Genomic DNA, 24,065 nt, shown 5'->3' on the forward strand with positions numbered 1-24,065 from the left:
ATTGTGACTCAGTTTGGTTCTTGTCTAATCCAAGTTGGATGCCATCAAGAGCCACACTGGTCACTTCAACAGTGACTGTTGGACTAGGGCTCAGACCCTTCAAACCTGTTGTACAGACTGGGTCACAGACCCCTCACGCGCAGATCACAAACTATGTAATTGGGAGAGATCCCAGGAGCCATTAACTGAGTTGACAGGTTCATTCCAACTTGAGGTCAGTCCTCAGCTTCCTCAGCAGCAGCAGCTTACAGCAGCCTCCAGCAGCAGTAGTGGTGGCCTCCTGGAGCATCCTGGGGACCCTGGCAGCAACGGCCTCCAGCAGCAGTAGTGGTGGCCTCCTGGAGCATCCTGGGGACCCTGGCAGCAATGGCCTCCAGCAGCAGTAGTGGCCTCCCCATGCCTCTCGCCCTGGGGCATCCCGGGTGGGGGAGGAGGAACTGTGGATCAGAGCCGTTCATCCTTTATACTTAAGTCTGATAACACAGGAACACCTGGGTAGAGTTAGACACCCAAAGAACACCTGGGCACACATGTGCAATTACATTAGACAATAGCCAAGGAACACCTGGGCACACGTGCATATTTACATCAAATGCTTGGCAAGATTCTGAACATTTGAGGGACCTTGACCATTTACCTTCACTTTCCCTACACTGTTGGTAGTGGGCTACATGACAAGTACACCATTGTTTTGCAAAAGACATTTCACTGGCCAGAAGAGGAAATAGTGTCAGAAGACAAAACAAATCCCCATATACTAATCCAGTCCCTGTTCTTAATATAACTGTAAAAATTTTCTTGGTGGCTTTATTATTAACAATTTATTTTGTATATTCTATGTATAGCCTTTAACCTGAAGAATAATGAACTTAGTATGTAGCAAATTCTTAATTATTCATTTTGTGGATTTTCTAAGGTAAATTTTTTTTTTCCCAAGCTCGAAGTCTCTAGTGCTCAGAACACTGCCAGACTGCCATCTCCCAAATAGTTTAAGCAAACATAACTGCTGCATTAAGTATGGATTCCAGCTTCTGCTGTAATTTTGGTTCAAATCTATGGTTTTCAATTAAGGGCTATTGATTATAATCATTGCTGAAATGTGTTAGGTGAAAGATCGTTTTGTTTTTTTTTAAACACATATTCATGTTCTTGTTGCTGTTCCCCCTCTTTCAAAAAATAATTACTTATAATTAGAGAACAGTTCTTTATTCAGGAATTATTTAAGGTACATAAACGATTGTTTTCACAGAAGACTTTTCTCAAAGCTTAGCCAACACAGAAGAGGGAGCCCTTTAAGAGAAGGGCAAAGTCTGACTTCAAGGTCCCCACACTATTAGCTGGGAAGACAAAGGTCCTTGGCCAGCGTATTAGTCCATTTAGGTTGCTTATAACAAAATAACTTGGAACTGGGTAATTTATAAAGAAAACGAAATTTATTGCTTACCATTTCTGAGGCTGGGAAGTCCAAAGTCCATCTGGTGGTGGTGACAGTGACCCAGGGGTCTCACATTGCAAGATGGGGGAGGGGGAGGAGGAGGGACCACCATTTTTTTTCCATTCACTATTGCATGGTCATACAATCCAAGCACCTCTTTTAGGCTCCACCTTTCAAATACCATAATAGGATCTCCCACCCTCTTAATAGCCACGGTGAGGGCTAAGTTTCTAACACATAAAACTTGGGGGACACAATTCAAGCATCACAATTCAAGAAGTTTTGGGGGGACATAATTCAATCCACTAAAACCAGCATCTCTCTTGATCTTTCGTTTCTGCTCCAACTTCGTTTCGGAATGACCTGACACTCATCAAGGCCCCAGACTGGAAGACACCTCAACATTCTGTTCATCTCCTTCCCCCACCCCAACACCTCCCTCCAACATCCCTGCTAGATTCACATGCCTTAAAACAGGACTTGAAAGTCAAGCCTGATGACAGCTGCCCTCCCACCCTGTTTCCATGACCAAGGCTTCCAGCTCTGACTTAACCCTAGACTTCAGTGGGACTTAACCCAGGCTCCTCTTTGGCCATCTCACTGTGTATCGTAAGCTTTGTTGAAGCCTGACTTTTTTTGGCATGCTCTAGTGTATTTGTATTTGTTTAAGTTCTCATAGTATTTAAACAATTCTCAGCTGAGGTCAAATATTTTAAAGAATGAGCTGGTTTCTAATGACTAGAGCGACCGTACATCATTCAAATCTGAACAGTATTGAAGTGGGAAAGCGGTGCTAACTGGGTTGGAAGCAGGGGCCACAAGCAGGACTCGCAATCATTCCACTAACGAGGCAAACCAGCGTCTCCTGCAGGGGTCCTGCAATCACGTCATTTGGCTTAACGCTGGGGAGGGAGGACGGTCAGGACAGAGTGAAATAAGAAAAATGGAGAGGTGGGAAGCAGAAAAGGAAAGCAGCAGCAAAGTGGGCAGAGACAAGGGAAAGACTGGCCTCGTTTTAGTGGGAGCTCTGACTGATAAAGTCCCAATCTCTAATATACTAACTGGGGCCTCTCTAAGGAGCAGGAGCAGAGAATGAATTAAATAATCTAATCTCGAGCTGACTCTGTAACCAAACGGAGGTTCGTCTGCCCGATGTGCAGCAAAACCCAACGCTGAGACGCCGGTTTTGCAGAAGAGAAAAGGGTTATTGCCGAGCGAGGAGCCGGGAGGGAGCAGTGTCTTTCCTAAATCCGCGTCCCCCACGGCGGGGCGAACGGGACACTTACGAAGCTCGGTCAGGGGCGGTGCAGGGCCCCAGCGAAGCTGACTGGCTCGCGGGTGGACGTCTTTGATCCACCTGCGCATGCGCGAGCCAGCTTCGCGCCTCTTCCTGGGTCTCAGGTGCCCGCCATGGCGCGTCAGCACGATCTGAGGGAGGAGTGTGCGGCCTTCTGACGTCAAACGTTCACCTGTAGGTCGCAGGTGCACTCTTCGGGTTGGTGGTCGGAGCTGGTCCTGGCCAGTTTTGTACGCTCCCCAAGGGCTCTCCTTGCTTCCTGACTGTGAGCCATGCTTCAGCTTGGGAGGTTAACTGTGTAGAGGTCGGTTCCGACCCTGCAGCTCATCCAGCTACTAGGTCCTTACACCGTCCCGTTTGGTTTCTTCCCAGTGTACCTTATGGGTTGTGGCTAGTCTCAGCAAGGACGAGGCTGGGGAAGCAGAGCAGTTAGTATACACGGGGCTGCAATGTGTGTATAGTTTTTCATCCCTCCTTTAACCTTGCGATCCGATCCTTCTCCCAGTGGGTGAGTCAGCATCACTGCCTCACGGAAGGGATGGCTCGGGCAGAAAGCAAATAACACAAAAGGGGTCAGTTGTCAGCCTTTTCGTTTGAAAAGCCTTCCCCTCAGCAGAACAGGAAGAACTTGAGTGTTTACAACAGATGCGGGAGAAGTGATGAATCATAACGAAGAAGCTTCCTCAGTCCACACTGCTCCTGTGCTCTAAGCTAAAGTACCTCACACTCCCTTCCACCAACCGGGAAAGCAGAGGAAGCCAGGAGAAGCAAGGAGAGCTTGGCTGATGAAGAGTCCTGGATGAGAAAGGCCTACACCCGGTTCTCTTCCTGGGGTGCAGTGGGGAGAATGTTCTACAACGGTAACTCCAGGTAGATCTGGGAATTGCGTGCGGAGAGAACCAGTGTTTACCTTCCCTGGTAGAATCTACGAAGGAGGCGAGGCCCCAAGTCAGGACGACTGTCTACTCTGTCCCGGCAGATGAGTCTGAAAATGCCTCAGAGTAGACCTGTGGATGGCCAGGCTGGGGGTGCAGGGGTAGTGAAATGATTCTTGTGTACTCAATACCAAGGAGGTGACAAATGGCTGCAGGTGGCCCCACCAAGTTTCCTGTCATCCCAGAATGAAATGCAAGCATCAGGGTTATCCTGTGTGCCCAAGAAGATGCTGGTAGTTAGCTGACCCAGAGCCAGACCCAAAGTTTACTGTTGTCGACCAGTACCTCAAGGAGAGACGGTGGGAAATGAAGAAAGACGCGATTTATTTTATGGGATCAGGAGTACCTTGCAGGCTGGTGACTTGTAAGGTGTCTCAGTTTGTTTTAGGTTCCTTTTTACAAGCCAGTGAAAATAATAAATTGCACTGATTAAATTAATTATATCTGATATCAAGCTATTTACAGAACAAAACATTTTCAGCTGCCACAGTGCTTGAAGATTCATGGCTAACTACTTATCAACAAAATAAGAACATATGTTTCTTATTTACAAAGTTTCCAGGGTCCTGGGTTCAATCAAAGGTCAGACCTCAAAGAAAGGGAGAAGGGGGAAGTAGGCAAAAGGGATGCCAGCATTGCTGGCTTCCCTAGAATAGCAAGGACTTTGTCAACTTGCTTATTCAGTACCCTACATACTGTGATATGGCCTGATACAAAGGATGACTTAGCAGTGACTGGCAGGTGTCCACATCCCATCTAAGCAGTTGTACTAGTGGAGAGTGATACCAGCTCAGGTGAGATGTCCCTCATACCCCTATCCTTTTACTGGTATTATTATGTAAGCCTTATACTTAGGTGCAATTATAGGAAAAGAGCAGGTATCCTGAAATGACTGAACTTAAGTTTTTTACTGCCTGGAAGAAAGGAGGTTCATTACAAGTACAGAAAAATAAATTTACCTTTTCCACACCTGGGTTTGTGAACTGAGATTTGTATGTACAGCTTATAGAAATATGCATAGCTGCACCCCTTTCTATGCCCTTTCTCCTCTAGTCCAGGCAGGATGCCCCATCAGGGTGGCAGGTATCCTTTCTTTTCCCTATGCTTTTAAACATTGCACCAGTTCTATGAATTAGTCCCCTTGTGTTGGTTTTATAGTCACTACTGCCATGGAGAATTTCTCTCTCAAGTCTTTCATTGTTAGTGTGTTTTATGCACCATTTCCCTCCAGGAAACTGCCATCTGCTCTGAAATCAGTATAATTGCATTACCTCCACGTTCTTTTCATTTGAGGCTTGACCTTAGATGATCTGGACTTCTAATATCTACATGAGGCTAAAGAAAATGTTATCTAATGAGCCGTGACCTAACACAATTGGAGCAAATTACCTGGGGTGGGACTGGGGGGTCTATACCTTTCTGGGTTAGCACAGCTAGAATATGCACACACACAAAAAAAGAGAGAAGGCTCTGTTGTCTTTTGAGAGAACTAACTTAGACATTCAATTAACCTCATTCAGTATAAGTTTGATATGTGAGCATTAATTTAGCTTCATGATTATGTAGTAAGATTTTTAAGACCCAAGTTATCAAGTGTGCTAAAACATAACTCATGAGTTCTGGTCAAGATGGTGGAATAGGTGGTCCCCAGCATCATTCTCTCCCAGAAATCAACGAATTTACAATGATAAAAATGTAACACCAGCCAAGCAGGGGCCACTGGAGCTCAGGTGAAGAGGAGGAGAGACCTATGGAACTCATGAAGGCAGGAGAAACCCCAATGAGAAAAAGAAAAAACTGCTCTCAGCGTTTCGGCCCGTGGCTGCTTTACTGCTGGAGCACATGGAGCAGGAGCTGGCAGAAGCCGCAGCTGTGCCTTTTAGATGGCATTACTTGGAGGTGGCAGGGAAGAAGAGGACTTTGGTGGCTCCCGGGACAGCAAGACCACTAATAGGGTTCCGGTGGACCCACGCAGGAGCAAGGAGCCAGAACAGCTAAAAAAGAGGAGCCATTCAGAGGCTGGTGAGTCAACGCAAGGGACCGGTGCAGGGCCCGTCCCATGGGAAGTGTTTGGAGCACAGGCAGTGGGGGAGACAGGCCCACCGGGAGAACACTGGGACACAGCAAGGACAGCCAATCTGCCCCCCAATCAGTGCAGGACCACTCAGAGGAGACTGGTCAGGAATGCAGAATTGCATGGGGTGCGGTTTAATGAAAAAACTCAGGCCCAGATCAGAGTTTCTACACAACCTAGGTGCACCGAATATCAGAGCTGGAAGTACCTATAAGGTCAACCATTAAACCCTGAGCTGCATAAAAAGTCTTCCCTAGGGAAACAGCAGCAAGGCAGCAATTTAGGTCAACCACACAGCTCAAGTACTAGTTCCCACAGGAAGTTCCCCTGTGTTAGAAGTAAGCAAAGAACAAAAAATTAGTTCTGGCCCAGGCACACCACCAATGCCTTGGGGCCCACCAGGGGACATGAGGCATGAAGCCAGGGGCAGGACTCCTGCCCACAACCACTCACACCACCAGCACCTTGGGGCCCCACCCAGGAACCTGAGAATTGGAGCTGGGAACTGGACCCCACTCCCACTTCCAGGCACACCACCAATGCCTCGGGGCCCACCCAGGGACCCAGGGCATGGAGAATGGGACCGGACTCCCCTCCTACAACCAGGCATCCCATGCCAGTGCCTTGGGGCCCACCCCGGGACCTGGGACATGGAGAAGGGGACCAGACCCCCCCTCCCACAACCAAGCTCACTGTGCCAGCACCTTGGGGCTCTTCCTGGGGACCTGGGGCATGGAGAAGAGGACTGGACCTCCCTCCCACAGTCAGGGCCACTGCACCAGCATCTTGGGGCCCATCTGGGGACCCAGGGCATGGAGAAGGGGACCAGACCTTCCCTTCCACAGCCAGGCACACAGTGCCAGTGCCTCAGGGCCCATCTGGAGATCTGGGTCATGGAGAAGGGGACTGGAACTCCTCCCACAGCCAGGCACACAGCGCCAATGCCTGGGGGCCCACCGGAGGACCCAGGGCATGGAGAAGGGGACAGGACCCCCCTCCCACAACCATGCACCTCATGCCAGCACCTCAGGGCCCACTTGGAGACCCAGGGCATGGAGAAGGGGACTGGACCCCCCTCCCAAAACCAGGCTCAGTGCACCAGTGCCTTGGGGCCCATCTGGGGACCCGGGGTATGGAGCTGGGGATTGGACATTCTCCACAACCAGGCACACCACCAGCGCCAAGAAGCATGCCAAAAACATCTTCTCCATGTGGGTGGCCCACCACAGCCACCACGATAACCATGGCTGCCGTGAAGGCAGCTAGGTGCCACAACCACCACACAGGTTGTCCGCCAGCCACTGGAGTGCCTTAACACAAGCAGAGTCACCAGCAGAGATAAAGAAAGGAGGAGGATCTCTCTCTCCACAGAGCCCATTTCAGACTGACAGAAGAAGCATCTGCTCTATGATAGTATTGGGGGACCTGATCAAACCTCTCAGCATTGGACAGGTCTTTTGGGCAGCAAATCAACAGAGTAACCATTCTTTCAGAGGGTGAGAAGAAATCTAGGGTGATTAGAGGGGGGTGGGAGGAGGGAAAAGGGGATGGGGAGGGATTGGACAAGGGGCATAAATAATAATTAGGATTTGTTACAATACATATGCTAGTAATATTGATTTGATCAACATGTCTCAATGTTGAACCCCCAAAATTTGTATAATCAATTTTGATTCAATAAAAATTAAAACAAAAAACATAACTCACTTTATTTTTCTGTAACTTTACAAGCAATGTATTTAGGTCCTTTTCCCTGCTTTTTCCATGAGTATTCTAAGTTGGAAAGAAGTCTGCGGTAGTAGGAAGGGAGGAATTGGTCTTCAGTATAGATCGATGTTCATTGTACCATATGGCCTTTGGACATAGCCTAGTGTCTTCAGTCCCTCTATGGCATCAGATTATCATGCCTTCACACTCTGTGTACCCCTCATCCCAACTGAAAGTCCCTTTGGATCCACTGGCCCCCTCTATCCCGTCCCCTTGACACTCCCAGGAATGAGGCAAACTTCCTCCTATGTGTGCAGAAGAGTCAGATGGCTGTGAAAGTCCTCTTTTGTCTCCACAATTTCTTCTGTATTGTTACTGCACCAGGCTGCCTGGACCATGCTGCCTGGACACTGTCTTTAAGAGGACCAACCAGGCCAGTACCATATTTTTAAAAATCTATTGTCCTTACTATAAAGCTACAGTAATCAAGACAGCAGGGTATTGGTGGGGAACAGATAAATAGATCAGTGGAATAGAAGAGAGAGCCCAGAAATAGAGCCACATAAATTTAGTCAGTTGATGTTTGACAAAGGAGCCAAGGCCAATAGAGAAAATGTAGTCTTTTAAACAGATGGTACTGGAACAACTGAACAGCCACATGCAAAAAGCGAATATGGGGGCTGGCTCTGTGGCTCACTCAGGAGAGTGCAGCGCTAGTAGTGCCAATTGGGGTTTGGATCCTATATAGGGATGGCCAGTGTGCTCACTGGCTGAGCGTGGTGCAGACCACACTGTGCCTAGGGTTGCAATCCCCTTACCGGTCAGAAAAAAAAAAAAAAAATTTCCCATCCTTCAAAAAATTAACTTAAAATAGATCATAGACCTAAATGTAAGACACCAAACTATAAAACTCTTACATGATAACATAAAGGAAAACGTAGTTGATCTTGAGTATGGAGATGACTTTAGATACAAAACCAAAGTCAAGATACATGAAAGAAATAATTTGTAAGCTAGACTTCATTAAAATTAAAAAATTCTCTGTGAAGGACAATGTCAAGAGGATGAGAAGACAAGCCACAAACTAGGAGAAAATATTTGCAAAACACATCTGATAGAGAACTGTTATTCAAAATATACTAGGAAGTCTTAAAACTCAACTGTAAGAAAACAGCCCAATTAAAAATGGGCAAAAAACCTGAACAGACATCTCATCAAAAAAGATATACAGACAGCAGGCAAACATATGAAAAGATGTTCAACATTATATGTCATCAGGGAATTGCAAATTAAAACAACACTGAGATGCCACTACGCATCTGTTAGAATGGACAAAACCCAAAACGATGATAACATGAAATTCTGGAGGGAATATGGAGCAATAGGAACTCTCGTTTGTTCCTGCTGGGAATGCAAAATGGTACAGCCACTTTGGAAGACAGTTTAGCAGTTTTCTTACAAAACTAAGCATAATGGTCTTACCATACAATCTGGCAATCACACTCCTTGGTATTTACCCAAATGAATTAAAAACATGTCCACACAAAAACGTGCGCACAGATGTTTATAGCAGCTTTATTCGTAATTACAAAAATGTGAAAGCAAACAAAATGTCCTTAAGTAGGTTAATGAATAAATAAACCGAAGTATATCTTGACAATGGAATATTATTTACCTCTAAAAGGAAATGAGCTAGCAAGCCATGAAATGATATGGAGGAATCTTAAGTGCATATTACTAAATGAAAGAAGCCAATCGGAGCAGGCTGTGTACTGTGTGATTCTAACTAGACAGTCCCTGACTTATGGTGATTTGACTTACAATTTTTCGTCGTTACAGTGGTGAAAAAACAACGTGCTTTTAGCAGTGCAAAGCTATAGGACTATGCCAGTTGTCAGGTTGTGACAATAGCTATGCTAATTATATGGCTAGAGCAATTCATAGCTAAAGCCAAAATGTTTCATTATTTTAGGTCCATGCTAGGTAATTGGGAAAGATCCTGGGAGCCATTGGGAGACAACACAAGCTCAGTCCTCAGCAGTAGCAGCAGCAGCTTACAGCAGCAGTAACAGCAGAAGCAGCAGCAGCAGTGGCCTCTTGGGGGCATTCTGTGGGTACTGGTAGCAACAGCTTGTAGCAACAGCCTCCAGCAGATGTAGCCGCTGCCCCGTGGCCCTCCTGGGGGCATCCCAGGGGTTGGGGGCACCATGGATCAGCGCCACTCATCCTTTATACTTAAGTCATAACCCAGGACACCTGGGTGCACATGCGCAATTACATTAGACAATAACCAAGGAACGCCTGAGCGCACGTGCATATTTACATCAAATGTTCGGCAAGATTCTGAACGTCTGAGGGGCCCTGACCATTTTCCTTCACTTCCCCTACAAGTAGAATCCGGATTTTGAGTACACACAACCATTCTGTTTTTCACTTTCAGTACAGTATTTAATACATTACATGAGATATTCAACATGTTGTTGTAAAATAGGCTTTGTGTTAAGTGATTTTGCTCAACTCTAGGCTAATGTAAGTGTTCTGAGCATGTTTAAGGTAGACTACGACAAGCTATGATGTTAGGTTAGGTGTATCAAATGCATTTTTGGCTTATGATATTTTCAACTTAACTATATGTTCAACTTAACAATGAGTTTATTGGGACATAACCCCATCACAAGTCAAGGAGCATCTGTATATAATATTCTGAAAAAGGCAAAACTATGGAGACAGTAAGATGATCAGTGGTTGTCAGAGGTTAGAGGGAGGGTAGATTGAATAGGCAGAGCACAAAGGGTTTTTAGGGCAGTCAAACTGTTCTGTATGATATTACAATGGTGGATAAATGTCATTATACATCTATCAAATCCCACAGAACTTATAATACTAAGAGTGAGCCCTAATGTAAACTATGGAATTTGGATGATAATCATGTGTCAATGTAGGTTCATCAGTTGTAACAAATGTACCCCTCTGGTACGGGATGTCAGTAGTAAGGGAGGTTGTGCATATATAGGAAGAAGGGGGTATAAGGGAACTTTGTACTTTCTGCTCAGTTTTGCTGTGAGCCTAAAAGTGCTCTAAAAAATAAATTTTAATAATTAAAAAGAAATTCTATTGTCTGGGCCAGGAACTGGCTCTGGCTTGAGGAATGAAAAAGCATCTTCCTTCAGAGCTTTGTCTCTGCTATAAATTTAGAACATGCATTTAGAAATTCAAAAGCAGAGAGTTGACTTCTTAGTTCTTTCCTGCTCTCTCTGATCTCGTGCATCAGAGGTTCCAAGGTGAAAGACTATGGCCCAAATATGCATCCACAATGTTTTTTAGATGTTTGAATTCATTTTCTACGTTTTAAAGCCAAGATATTTATTTTCCAATAAAAGGAACAAGAGCTCCTTGGAGAAATTGTTGATTCCAGGGCAAGGGCAAGGAAAATGTAAGATGAACCTGAAACATGTTGTAGTGCCAGAAAATGAGTTCACAAAAAAAGGATGGGGGCAAGTCAAAAGACATAGGAGCCAACCTGAAGGAGCTCCCAATGGCCAAATCAAGAAGAACTTGAGCAAGAAAATAATCGTGATAGTATTGGATTATAACCTTTAAAATGAAATAAATGTTCATACTAATATAAATAAATAATGGAATAAATAAATGGGGGGAAGGGACAGGACAGCTTTTCCTTACAGTGGAATTCCAATTAATATATGTAGAATGAATGAGAGAAATGTGGAATTATCATTAGGCAAACATCCCAGTAATAATTGTAAGCAGGATCCACTGATGGATATTAAAATAAGTGGACAAAAATTCCAGGAAAAGCCAGAATATTTGTGTAGCTTTAAAGTGTCTCCTTTGAAATATTTGTCCATTACAGAGGGGAAAATGGCAACTTTACAGTGGAAAAGTATGGCAGACACAACCATAACTGAGTGATCAAAATAAAGATTACCAGTAATAAGATATCGACATTGTGTGCCCCCGATATGATGCACTGAGAAGGGCACAACATCCCTCCTGCCTCTCTCTCCAATCCTGCTTATTTCGGTCTTCCCCATCCTTCAAGACCTGACATGCAGACCACCTCCTCCATGAAGGCTATGTCCATCTGATGAGTTCATCTCTCTTTCCTTTGAACAAATAGAGTATTTGGTGTTCCTTAGACAATAGCACCATTTTTCATCAATCAGTTATTGAATAGCAGTTTTGTGTTGGGCACATTTTTCTAAGAGCTGGGGACACTCAGATGAGCAATATGTTTTCTTTGTTCATCAAGGATCTTTCAGGCCTGGAGGAAAGCAGACAAGAAAACCAGCAATTAGAATTTGTGTGAGCAGTGCTGTGATAGAACTATGCACAGGATGCTAAGATGTTCAGAGGAGGGGGCTTCTTGAAGGTGAGGCATCTACATTGAGTTTTGAAGGAAAATGAGAAATAAGAGTGCTGAGGAGTGGGAAGTAGGAAAGAGCCTTCAGGTGGGGGGAAAACTTAATCAAAGGCTTGGAAACCTGAGAGGGCGACTGCAAGGAGCTTAGAGTACACATGTTTGGCAGTTGAGGTTGAGCAGGTAAGAGCACATGGCCTTGTGCCATACCCAGGTTTACATATGCCTGTCACCCTCAGTTGATTATTGACTCCTTGGGAGGTAGAGGAATTTGGGCGGCAGAAGGAAAGAACATTAAACTTCAAGTTAAAAGACCTCACGTTTTTGTGAGTCTCTGCCCTTTTCTAGAGATTATGACATTAATAATTAAGGAATGTCTACTTATAAGCTGTGTGAACAGCTTGGGCAAGTTACTTAATATGTCTGAGCCTCAGTTCCCTCATTTATGAAACACCAACTATATACCATTGACAGCAGTGGTGACAAAAAACATTATCACTGTGGAAACTGATCAGCCAGAATGTATGCTGGACCAACAGACACTGTCTATAAAAAACCTGTAATTGCAAACCAGAGTATACTGGCTGATCATCAGCCATGGTTGTAACGAATCAGTGAGCTAATGTATGTAAGCTGCTTGGCACAGCATCTGGTACAGAGTAAGAAATTAATAAGGGTTAGTTCTAGAGCCATGTCCCAGGCACTCACGTGTTTTCTATCTCATCTAAATCTTACAATAATTCTGTGAGGCAGATGTTGTTCTTTCTACATTTAACAATTGCGGAAAATGAAGTTGAGAGAAGTTAAGAACTTGTCCAAGGTAACAAAGCTAATAAGGATCAAAGCTGAGTTCTGAAACCTCAAGAATTGTGTTCAGTACCACATACAAAATTTGCACAGCCCAGTACAAAATAAATATGCGGCCTCTTGTTCAAAAATTATTAAGAATCTCAAGACAGTGACAGAAGACCATGAAAGTGTTGGCCCTTCTGAGTGTGAGGTTCTTCTAAGTGGGGGTTCATTCTAAGTGTGGGGTCTTTCTACGCACCGGGCCCTGTGCAACTGCACAGGTTGTGAGGCTGGCCCTGACTGTGTTATTTCCAAAATACTAGAATGTGCTGGAAAAAGAACCAGCAAGAGGAAAAATCTGTGTATTTGCCTCAAAAATAAAGGAGTAGATATGGGAAAAATGTATACCACCTTGATACTTCATAAATGCCACTGTAATGTGCTAACAGCTTCTTTTTTTATTTTTATTTTTATTATTAATTTAATTTAATTTTGTCAATATACAATGTTTATTGTGGTTGATTATTGTAGCCCATTACTGAAACCTCCCTTCCTCCTCCCTCTCCCCCCTCCCTCCCAACAATCTCCTTTCTGTTTGCTTGTTATATCAACTTGAAGGTATTGTAATTGTTGTGTTTTCTTCCCGCCCCCCCCCAGGTTATCTGCGTATTTAATTATTTATTTCTAGCGCCCACAAATAAGTGAGAACATGTGATATTTCTCTTTCTGTGCCTGGCTTGTTTCACTTAATGTAATTCTCTCTACGTCCATCCATGCATTGCAAATGGCAGTATTTCATTCTTTTTTAAAGCAGAGTAGTATTCCATTGTGTAGATATATTGCATTTTCCATATCCACTCCTCTGATGATGGACATTTGTAGATATATGGACATTTGTAGATATATCCACTCATCTGATGATGGACATTTGTAGATATATTGCATTTTCCATGTCCACTCATCTGATCCACTCATTCCAACTCTTAGCTATTGTAAATAGTGCTGCAATGAACACTGGGGAACAGGTATACCCTCGACTTGATGATTTTCATTCCTCTAGGTATATTCCCAGCAGTAGGATAGCTGAGTCATATGGTAGATCTATCTGCAATTGTTTGAGGAACCTCCATACCATTTTTCCATAGAGGCTGCACCATTTTGCAGTCCCACCAACAATGTATGAGAGTTCCTTTTTCTCCACAACCTCGCCAGCATTTATTGTTCACAGTCTTTTGGATATTAGCAGTCCTAATTGGGGTGAGATAGTGTCTCAGTGTGGGTTTGATTTGCATTTCCCAAATGCTGAGTGATGTTGAGCATTTTTTCATGTGTCTGTTGGCCATTCGTATATGTTCCTTTGAGAAATGTCTATTTAGCTCTTTTGCCCATTTTTTAATTGGGTTGCTTGTTTTTTTCTTGTAAAGTTGTTTGAGTTCCTTGTATATTCTGGATATTAATCCTTTGTCAGATGTATATTTTGCAAATATTTTCTCCCACTCTGTTGGTGGTCTTTTAACTCTGTTGTTTCTTTTGCTGTGCAGAAGCTTTTCAGTTTGATATAATCCCATTTGTTTATTTTTCCTTTGGTTGCCTGTGCTTTTGGGGTCATATTCATGAAGTCTGTGCCCAGTCCTACTTCCTGAAGTGTTTCTCCTATGTTTTCTTTAAGAAGATTTGTTGTTTCAGGGTATATATTTAATTCTTTAATCCATTTTGAGTTGATTTTGGTATATGGTGAGAGGTATGGATCTAGTTTCATTCTCCTGCATATGGATATCCAGTTGTCCCAGCACCATTTGCTGAAGAGGCAGTCCCTTCCCCAGTGTATAGGCTTGGTGCCTTTGACAAAGATCAGATGGTTGTAGGTGTGTGGGTTGATTTCTGGATTCTCTATTCTATTCCATTGATCAGTGTGTCTGTTTTTATGCCAGTACCATACTGTTTTGGTTATTATAGCTTTGTAGTATAGTTTAAAGTCAGGTAGTGCTATGCCTCCAGTTTTATTTCTTTTTGCTCAGCATTGCTTTGGCTATGCATGGTCTTTCCATATAAATGTCTGGATAGTTTTTTCCATTTCTGAGAAAAATGTCATTGGAATTTTGATGGGGATTGCAATGAATTTGTATATCACTTTGGGTAGTATGGACATTTTCACAGTGTTGATTCTTCCAATCCAAGAGCATGGGATATCTTTCCATCTTCTTCTGTCCTCTTTAATTTTTCTCAACAGTGGTTTGTAGTTCTCATTATACAGATTTTTCACATCCTTGGTTAATTCAATTCCTAAGTTTTTTTTTTTTTTGGTGGCTATTGTAAATGGGCAAGCTTTCTTGATTTCTCTTTCTGCATGTTCACTATTGGAGAATAGAAATCTACTGATTTTTGTGTGTTGATTTTGTATCCTGCTACTGTGCTGAAATCATTTATCAACTCCAAGATTTTTTCTGTAGAGGCTTTAGGCTGTTCAATATATAGGATCATGTCATCTGCAAACAGGGACAGTTTGACTTCATCTTTTCCAATCTGGATGCCCTTTATTTCCTTCTCTTCTCTGACTGCTCTGGCTAGTACTTCCAACACTATGTTGAATAGGAGTGGTGAGAGTGGGCATCCTTGTCTATTTCCTGTTCTTAAAGGAAAAGCTTTCAGCTTTTCCCCATTTAAGATGATATTGACAGAGGGTTTATCATATATGGCTTTAATTAGGTTGAGATAATTTCCATCTATACCTAACTTATAGAGGGTCTTTGTCATGAATGAATGTTGAATTTTATCAAATGCTTTTTCAGCATCTATAGAGATGACCATATGGTCCTTGTGTTTGATTTTATTAATATGGTGTATCACATTTATTGATTTGCGTATGTTGAACCAACCTTGCATCCCTGGGATGAATCCCACTTGATCGTGGTGAATAATTTTCCATATGTGTTGCTGTATTCTGTTAGCTAGTATTTTACTGAGGATTTTTGCATCTATATTCATCAAGGATATGGGCCTGTAGTTTTCTTTTTTAGTTGTATCTTTACCTGGTTTTGGTATCAGGATGATGTTTGCTTCATAGAATGCGTTTGGGAGATTTGCCTCTGTTTCTAACTTTTGGAATAGTTTGTAAAGAATTGGTGTCAATTCCTGTTTGAATGTTTGGTAAAATTCTGCTGTGAATCCATCTGGTCCTGGGCTTTTCTTTGTTGGGAGGCTTCTGATGACAGCTTACATCTCCTTTATTGTTAAAAGACACATTTTAGATTCAAAGACAAATACAGAGAAAGTGAAAAAATGGCAAAAGATATACTATGAAAACAGTAACTTAAAGAGAGCTGGAGTGGCTTTAATAATAGAAAAACAGACTTTAAGACAATAGATTGTTACTAGAGGCAAAGAAGAACATTTTGTGATGATAAAATGGCCAATCCACCAGGAAGACAATAACAATTATAATAAACATATATGCCCCTAACAACAAAGACCCAAAATACACGAACAGAAAATTGATAGAACTGAGAAAGAAATAGATGATTCAACAACAATAGTTAGAGATTTCAGTATCCCACTTTCAATAATAGATACACTGACTAGGCAGAATATCAGTGAGGAAACAGAAGACTTGCACAATACTATAAAACAACTAAACATAACAGACATCTATAGAGAGCTCTACCAAAAAACAGCAGAAAACACATTGTTTTCAAGTGCACATGAAATATTCTCACAGAATAGACCACATGTCATGCTGTAAAAGAAGTCTTGAAAAACTTAAAAGATTGAAGTCATACAATGTTCTTTGACCACAATGGAAGGACATCAGAAATCAATAATAAAAAGAAATCTTGGAAATTCACAAATGTGAACCTTAAATGACACACTCCCAAGTAACTAATAGGATAAAGAAGAAATCAGAAGGGGAATTAGATCATACTTTGAGATAAATGAAAGAAAACCACAATATAGCAAAATTTATGCGATGCTGTTTGTCTTAGTCTGTCTGGGCTGCCATAACAAAATACTATAAACTGGGTAGATTCAAAACAACAGAAATTTTTTTCTCACAGTTCTGGAGGCTGGCAAGTCCAAGATCAAGACACCAGCAGATTTAGTGTCTGGTGAGAGCCCACTCTCTGGCTCATAGAACATGCCTTCTTGCTATGTCCTCACGTGGTGGAAAAGGCAAGCAGCTCGCTGGGGTCCCTTTTATAAGGGAACAAATTCCAATCATGATGGCTTGCCTTCACAACCTAATTACCTCCCAAAGGCCCCTACCTTCTAATACCATCCTGTTGGACGTCAGAATTTCAAAAATTTTTAGAGGATACAAATATTCAGACCATAGCACTGCTTAAGCAGTGCTAGAGGGAAATTTATAGCAGTAAGCATCTATGTAAAAGAAAAAGGAAAAAGATCTCAAATAAATAACTTAACAATTCACTTAAAAAAAACTAGACAGGAAAATTAAACTAAACCCAAAGTAAGCTGAAGGAGGCAAATAATAAAGATCAGAGCAGAAATAAATGAAATCAAAAAATGGAAAAAAAAATAGAAAAAAACAATAAAAATATCTTTCAAAATATCAACAAAATTGACAAAACTATGACTAGATAGATCAAGGAAAAAAGAAGACTCCAATGATTAAAATCAGGAATAAAAAAGGCATCAATACAATCTTACAGAAATAAAATTTTAAAATATTAGAAGTGAATACTCTGAAGAATTGTGTGCCAATAAATTATATATACTAGATGGAAGATACAAATTTATAGAAAGGCAAACGACCAAAACTAAATCAAGAAGAAATAGAAAACTATCACAAGAGATTGAGTTAGTAATCAAAAAGTTTCCTGCAAAGATTTTTCATTCTCTGTGTTTTTGATAATAGCCAGGATAAGATGTCATCTCACCCCAGTTAGACAATAGAGAATGACAAATGCTGGCCAGGACATCGAGAAAGGGGAACACTTCTACACCATTGGTGGGACTACAAATTAGTACAGGCTTTATGGAAAACAGTATAGAGGTTTCTCAAACAACTGCAGATAGAACTACCACACAATCTAGCAATCTCAGTACTGGGTATATACCCAAAGGAATGGAAATCATCATGTCAAAGAGAAACCTGCACTCCCACGTTTATCATGGCTCTATTTACAATAGCCAAGATAAGGAGCCATCCTAAATGTCTATCAATGGATGATTGGATAAAGAAAATGTGGTATATATACACAATAGAATACTACTCAGCCATAAAAAATAATGAAATACTGCCATTAGCAGCAACATGGATGACCTTGGAGAAAAATTATATTAAGTGAAATAAGACAGGCACAGAAAGAGAAACACCACATGTCCTCACTCATAAGTGGGAGGGAAGGAAAGAAGGAAGGAAGGAAGGAAGGGAACAATAGTATCTTGAACTTTCAGAAGGAGAGAACACAACTGTGGTTATTAGAGGGAGGGAAGGAGGAGGAAGAGGGGGGGTTAGGGAGAAATTGGTTAATGGACACAAAAAATGAGTATATTTTTATAATGACAAATATGCCAACTATCCTGATTTGATTATTACTTATTGTATACAAATACTGATAGTCAACTCTATATCCCACAAATACATATAATCAATTGTGTTTCAATTAAAAAAATTAATTAATTGAAAAAAAATTTTCCCACAAAGAAAACCCCAAGCCCAGGTGGATTCACTGCTGAATTCTACCAAGAAGAATTAACACCAATCATTCACAAATTCTTGTAAACAATGGCAAAGAAAGAATACTTCAACCCATTCTATGAGGCCAGAATTACCTGACAACATAATCAGACAAGACATCATAAAAAAATAAAACTACAGACCAATGTCCCTTATAAATATAGATGCAAAAAAACCTCAACAAAGCCCTGGCAAACTGAATCCAGCAATGTATAAGAAAAAGTATACACTACAGTTAAATGAGATTTATTTAAGAAATACAGGATTGGCTTAACAAGTGAAAGTCAATATAATGAAGGACAAAAACCATGTGGTCATCTCAATAGATGCAGAAAAAGTATTTGGCAAATCCAATAACCTTTCATGACCAAAATACTCAAGAAAGTAGCAATAGAAAGGAACTTCCTCAACCTGACAAAGGGAATCTATGAAAAACCCACAGCTAACTTTACGCTTAGCAGTGAAAAACTGGACGCTTTTCCCTAATATCAGGAACAAGACAAAGATGTCTGCTCTTGCTACTTCTATTCATTATTGTACTGGAAGTTTGACTTAAGGCAATTAGGCAATAAAAATAAATAAAAGGAATCCAGATTAGAAAGGAAGAAATAAATCTATTTTCACAAATGACATGACCTTATATATAGAAAATCCTAACGAATCCCCTAAAAAAATTATTACAGTTAATAAATGAGTTCAGGAAGGTTGCAGGATATAGGATCAATATACAAAAAATCAATTATATTTCTATACACTAGCAATAAACAATATGAAAATGAAATTAACAATTCTGACAATAGCTTCATAAGGAATAAAATATTTAGGAAGAAATTTAACAAAACAAATGCAAAACTTGTACTCTGAAAACTACAACACATTGTTGAAAAAAATTAAAGATCTAAATAAATGAAAAAACATTCCATGTTTATGGACTGGAAGACAATATTGTTAAAATGCCAAATTGATCTATAATTCAATACAATTTCTGTCAGAATCCCAGCTGACTTCTGTGTAGAATTTAACAAACTGATACTAAAATTCCTAGGAAATTATAAGGGACTCAGAATAGCCAAAACAATCTTGAAAAAGAAAAACAAAGTAGGAAGACTCATACTTTCCAATTTTGAAACCTGTTAAATCACAAGCAATCAAGAGAGTATAGGCCTGGCATAGGACAGACATATAGATCATTAGAATAGAACTGACAGTCACAAGTAAGCTCTCAGTTAATGGTCAGTTGATTTTGATGAGTGTCAAGGCAATGCAATGGGGGAAAGCATAATCTGTTCAACAGATGGTGTTGGAACAACTGGATATCTTCATGCAAAAGAAAAAAGTTGAACCTCTTCCTCACACCATCTACAAAAACTAACTCAAAATGATCGAAGACAAATTGAAAATACTAAAACTATAAAAGTCTGAGAACAAAACATGGGAGTAAATTTTCATGTCCTTGAGTTATGTAACTTTTTCTTAGATATGACTCCAAAAAACGCTACAAAATAAAAAAAGATAAATTTAAAAACTTTTGTGTCAACAGAACTGGAGGAAATATTTGAAATCATATATCTACAATATATGAAGAACCTTTGCAATGTAATAATGAAAAGAGCAATAACTCAAAAGTGGGTCAAATATCTGAACAGATATTTCTTCAAAGAAGATATACCAATGGCCAATAAGCACATAAAAAGATGCTTAACATAATTAGCTATCAGGGAAATGCAAATCAAATTCACAGTGAGATACCATCTCCCACCCTATTATCAAAATGAAAGAAAAGCAACAAGTAAGGATGTGGAGAAATTGGAAATATAAAAATGTTCAGGCACTTTGGAAAACAGTTTGGCAGCTCCTCAAAAGGTTAAACCTAAAGTTACCATATGACCCCACAACTCCACTCCTAGGTATGTTTATACCCAAGAGAAATGAAATAATGTTCACACAAAAATTTGTATATAAATAATAATGTTCATAACATTATTATTTGTAATAGCCCCAAGTTTGAAACAACTTAAGTGTCTGTCAACTAATGAATGGATAAATTTTTAAAATTTGTTATATGCCTTTAACGGAATAGTATTCAACCATAAAAAGGAACAAAGAACTGACTTATGCTATAACATAAATAAATGATGAAAAGATTATGCTGAGTGAAGTCAGTCACAAAAGATGACAAATTGTATGATTCCAGTGAAATGACCAGAATAGGTGAACCAATAGGACAGAAAGTAAATTAGTGATTGCCAACGGATGGGGTAGGTTTGGAGGAAACTGTGGAGTGACTGCTAATAGGCACAGGGTTTATTTTCAGGTGATTAAAATGTTCTAAAAAAGATTGTATTATTGGCTGTGCAACTCTGTGAATATACTCAGTGCCTTTGAATTGTACACTTTAAATGGGTGACTTGAACGTTATGTGATTATATTTCAATAGGGCTGTTACTAAAGAAACAAACAAACAAACAAAAACCCCACCTAACTCACTCATAGGGTGAGAAGGAAAAAAAGAGAGGATGGGAAATGCAGTCTCCTACTAGGCTGCCATATTCCTCGTTCTGTTAGTAAAAGGAAGAAGGTGGGATGGATATTTATGAACAATTATCAAACTCTGCCACATATTCCATCTCCACCACGTTTTGCTCTCTGACACAGCCTTTATGTGTGCAGACAAGGGCAGAAACACCCCCAGACATCGTTTTGCATGGCTGGGAACTATGCTACTCTGACAGCCAATGTGACTATTTCCTGGCAGGCCTGGCTTCCACTCCACTGCACTCATCTACCACTGAGTTCTGATATAAAACTCTTCTTACTCCAAATGGAAAGGGCATGTCCTGATCTAGTGCGATATCTCCTTTAGCCTACACCCAACATCCTGGCCTGTCCACAAGGTAGAGCCTGTCCAGCTCTTTGGAGTTAACACTTCTTTGATAGAGAAATTTACTCCAAGTTTCTGAGAGATTCAGATGCCCTATGGATAACACTCCCTGGTATCAAACTCTCCATTTTTTGTCATCCCTCACCACACACTTTCAATCACCTTCTACTTTAGGGTGAGTTCTTAATAATTCTTTAGTATCCTACAGGGGTTGGGAGGGCCTCCAACTTAATAAATATGTCAGGGGTCGTCACCATTACATCATCACTAGGGCCTGAGAGGTCTCACTTCAGGAAGGCCTGAAATCCCTTCCTTCCAATGGTGAGTCCCACTGTAATCCTTACTACACTTATAAAAGAAAGTTAGCAGGTGTCAAAGAAATGCTTGTTCATCTATTGATTCATCCTAACCATAGGACTGATGAAAATTTAGACTGAAAAAAGTGAAATAGTGCTCATGGCCTGCATGACAGGATAGTTTAGGAGGTATCACCAGGGGACCTCATCTTTCCCATTTGGTACGTGAAGATGCTATTTTCAAAGTGTTTGAGTACATTCAGATAAATGCCAGGAAAACGGATCCAGCATCTGGGTATCTGAAAATGGCAGGAGTTCACAGAAAATCATTTCCTCCTTAGCTGTCTTCTCCACAACACTGGGGAGAAGCTGTTCTCCAGCAAGCTCAGGGAAAGAACACAGAGGAGGTGAACTAAGAGAAGGACAAGCTCATGATTCCACAGACATCCTTTTCTGTACTTTCTCTCTTTTCTTATTTGAGCAAAGTTGAAATTAAGTTTCCTTGCTGAGTAGGTTTTTCCAAAGTATCAGCTAATGTGGTCAGTAATGGGGATATATTTGTTCATATTAAAACTCCTGGTGCAGCCTCTATGGAAAATGGTATGGAGGTTCCTCAAACAATTGCAGATAGATCTGCCATACGACCCAGCTGTCCCACTGCTGGGAATATACCCAGAGGAATGGAAATCATCAAGTCGAAGGTATACCTGTTCCCCAGTGTTCATCACAGCACTATTTACAATAGCCAAGAGTTGGAACCAGCCGAAACGTACATCATCAGATGAGTGGATACGGAAAATGTGGTACATCTACACAATGGAATACTACTCTGCTTTAAAAACGAATGAAATACTGCCATTTGCAATGACATGGATGGACCTAGAGAGAATTATATTAAGTGAAACAAGTCAGGCACAGAAAGAGAAATACCACATGTTCTCACTTATTTGTGGGAGCTAAAAATAAATAAATACGCAAAACAACCTGGGGTGGGGAGGGAAGAAGACACAACAATTACAATCCCTTAAAGTTGATATGACAAGCAAACAGAAAGGACTTGTTGGGAGGGAGGGGGAGAGGGAGGAGGTAGGTATTTTATATTGACAAAATAAAATAAAATTTGGAAGAAAGAAAAAAACATGAAAAAGATAAAAAGTGCAAATTAAAAAATAAATAAATAAAATGTGTCTTTAGACTTTATCTCCAAACCCATTCTGCCTCCTTTAATATTTGTTAGGCTGCTGGGTTTTACAATTACTATGGCTGTGAGGCTGTTTATTTTCAAGAGTACTATGGAACCGTGGAAAAGGGAATGAAAATAAGGTAAATTAAAATGCCATAAAGCAGATTATTTTTTACCAATATTCAGCTGCTTTTCTTGAATAAACGATCCTCAGATTGTTGCATACCTTTGGTTAATTTCCAGAGTTCTGAAGGAATTAATTTTTTTGTCAGTGTTTTTATTGCTCTTTATGGAAGAGTCTATTTTGGAGGTCCTTACTCTACTATTCTAGAAATATTTCCCCAAAGTCTGAATTTTCACAAGATCCCAAGTATTTGCAGGCATATAAACATTTGAGAAACCCTGGTTTGTAGGATGTCATCTGGCCCTAAATTTTCCAGTTACCTTCATTTAAAGTTATCAGGTGGCTGTGGAATTTTCCAGCTGGTTTGTATTCTGATTTATATAGGTAACACCTAATATGAGAAATTTGCATTGCCAGATCCTACAATGAGCAAAAACTCAGTCTCTATCTAACTTAATGCTTATTTATGGAATGTTTCTATGAGCCTTGAGTTTTTTTTTTTTTTTTTTTTGCTTGTCACTCATTAATCAGTATAAAAGTTTTCACTTGCTTTAATTTTTTGGCGTCTTCTCACCAAACATGGGTATTGCTGTTCTCAATGAACTCAAAATACCTTATTTACTGTCCTGACAGTAGTCTGTCTTCTATGACAAGGCAAACAAAACAGTTTCCTGGTTTTTCTTTGTTTCCTGAAATAGCTGTTGTCTTTCAAGGGGACGAAAAGGAAGGGAAGAGAGTTTACTTCCTTGGGGTGTAATGTGCAGTGAAGGCCTGCACTGAAGGGAAGCATGGCCTCGCTTTCCTCTCCCTCATCCCAGGTTCTCCTCCTACCATTTCTACTCATTGTCTTATGCTTCTTTCTTTCTATCCCCTTACCATTTGTCTTATTTTAGTGAGAACTCATTTCTTAGCCAGCTCACATGATTTCCTGCCTTTCAGAGAAATTTTGGACCTAAACCTAATTTCCTTTCCTGATTGTGTTACCCTATATCCTTTGGGTCCTGCCTACCTTTCTTAGCCCAAACCTTTCCCCTCTCTCTTTTCTTATTGTCCTTACATCTTTAAATCTAAAATCGTGGTGATGCACTCCCATGTTCATTGCAGCACTATTCACAATAGCCAAGGGATAGAATCAACCTAAATGCCCATCAATGGATGAATGGATGAAAAAAACCTGTGGTATATACAATTGAATATTATTCAGCTATTTTAAAAAAATAATATCTTATCATTTGCAGAAACATGGATGGAACTGGAAACCATCATGT

The sequence above is a fragment of the Cynocephalus volans genome, chromosome 3, assembly GCF_027409185.1.
Source record: "Cynocephalus volans isolate mCynVol1 chromosome 3, mCynVol1.pri, whole genome shotgun sequence".
In the NCBI taxonomy this organism is placed as follows: Eukaryota; Metazoa; Chordata; class Mammalia; order Dermoptera; family Cynocephalidae; genus Cynocephalus; species Cynocephalus volans.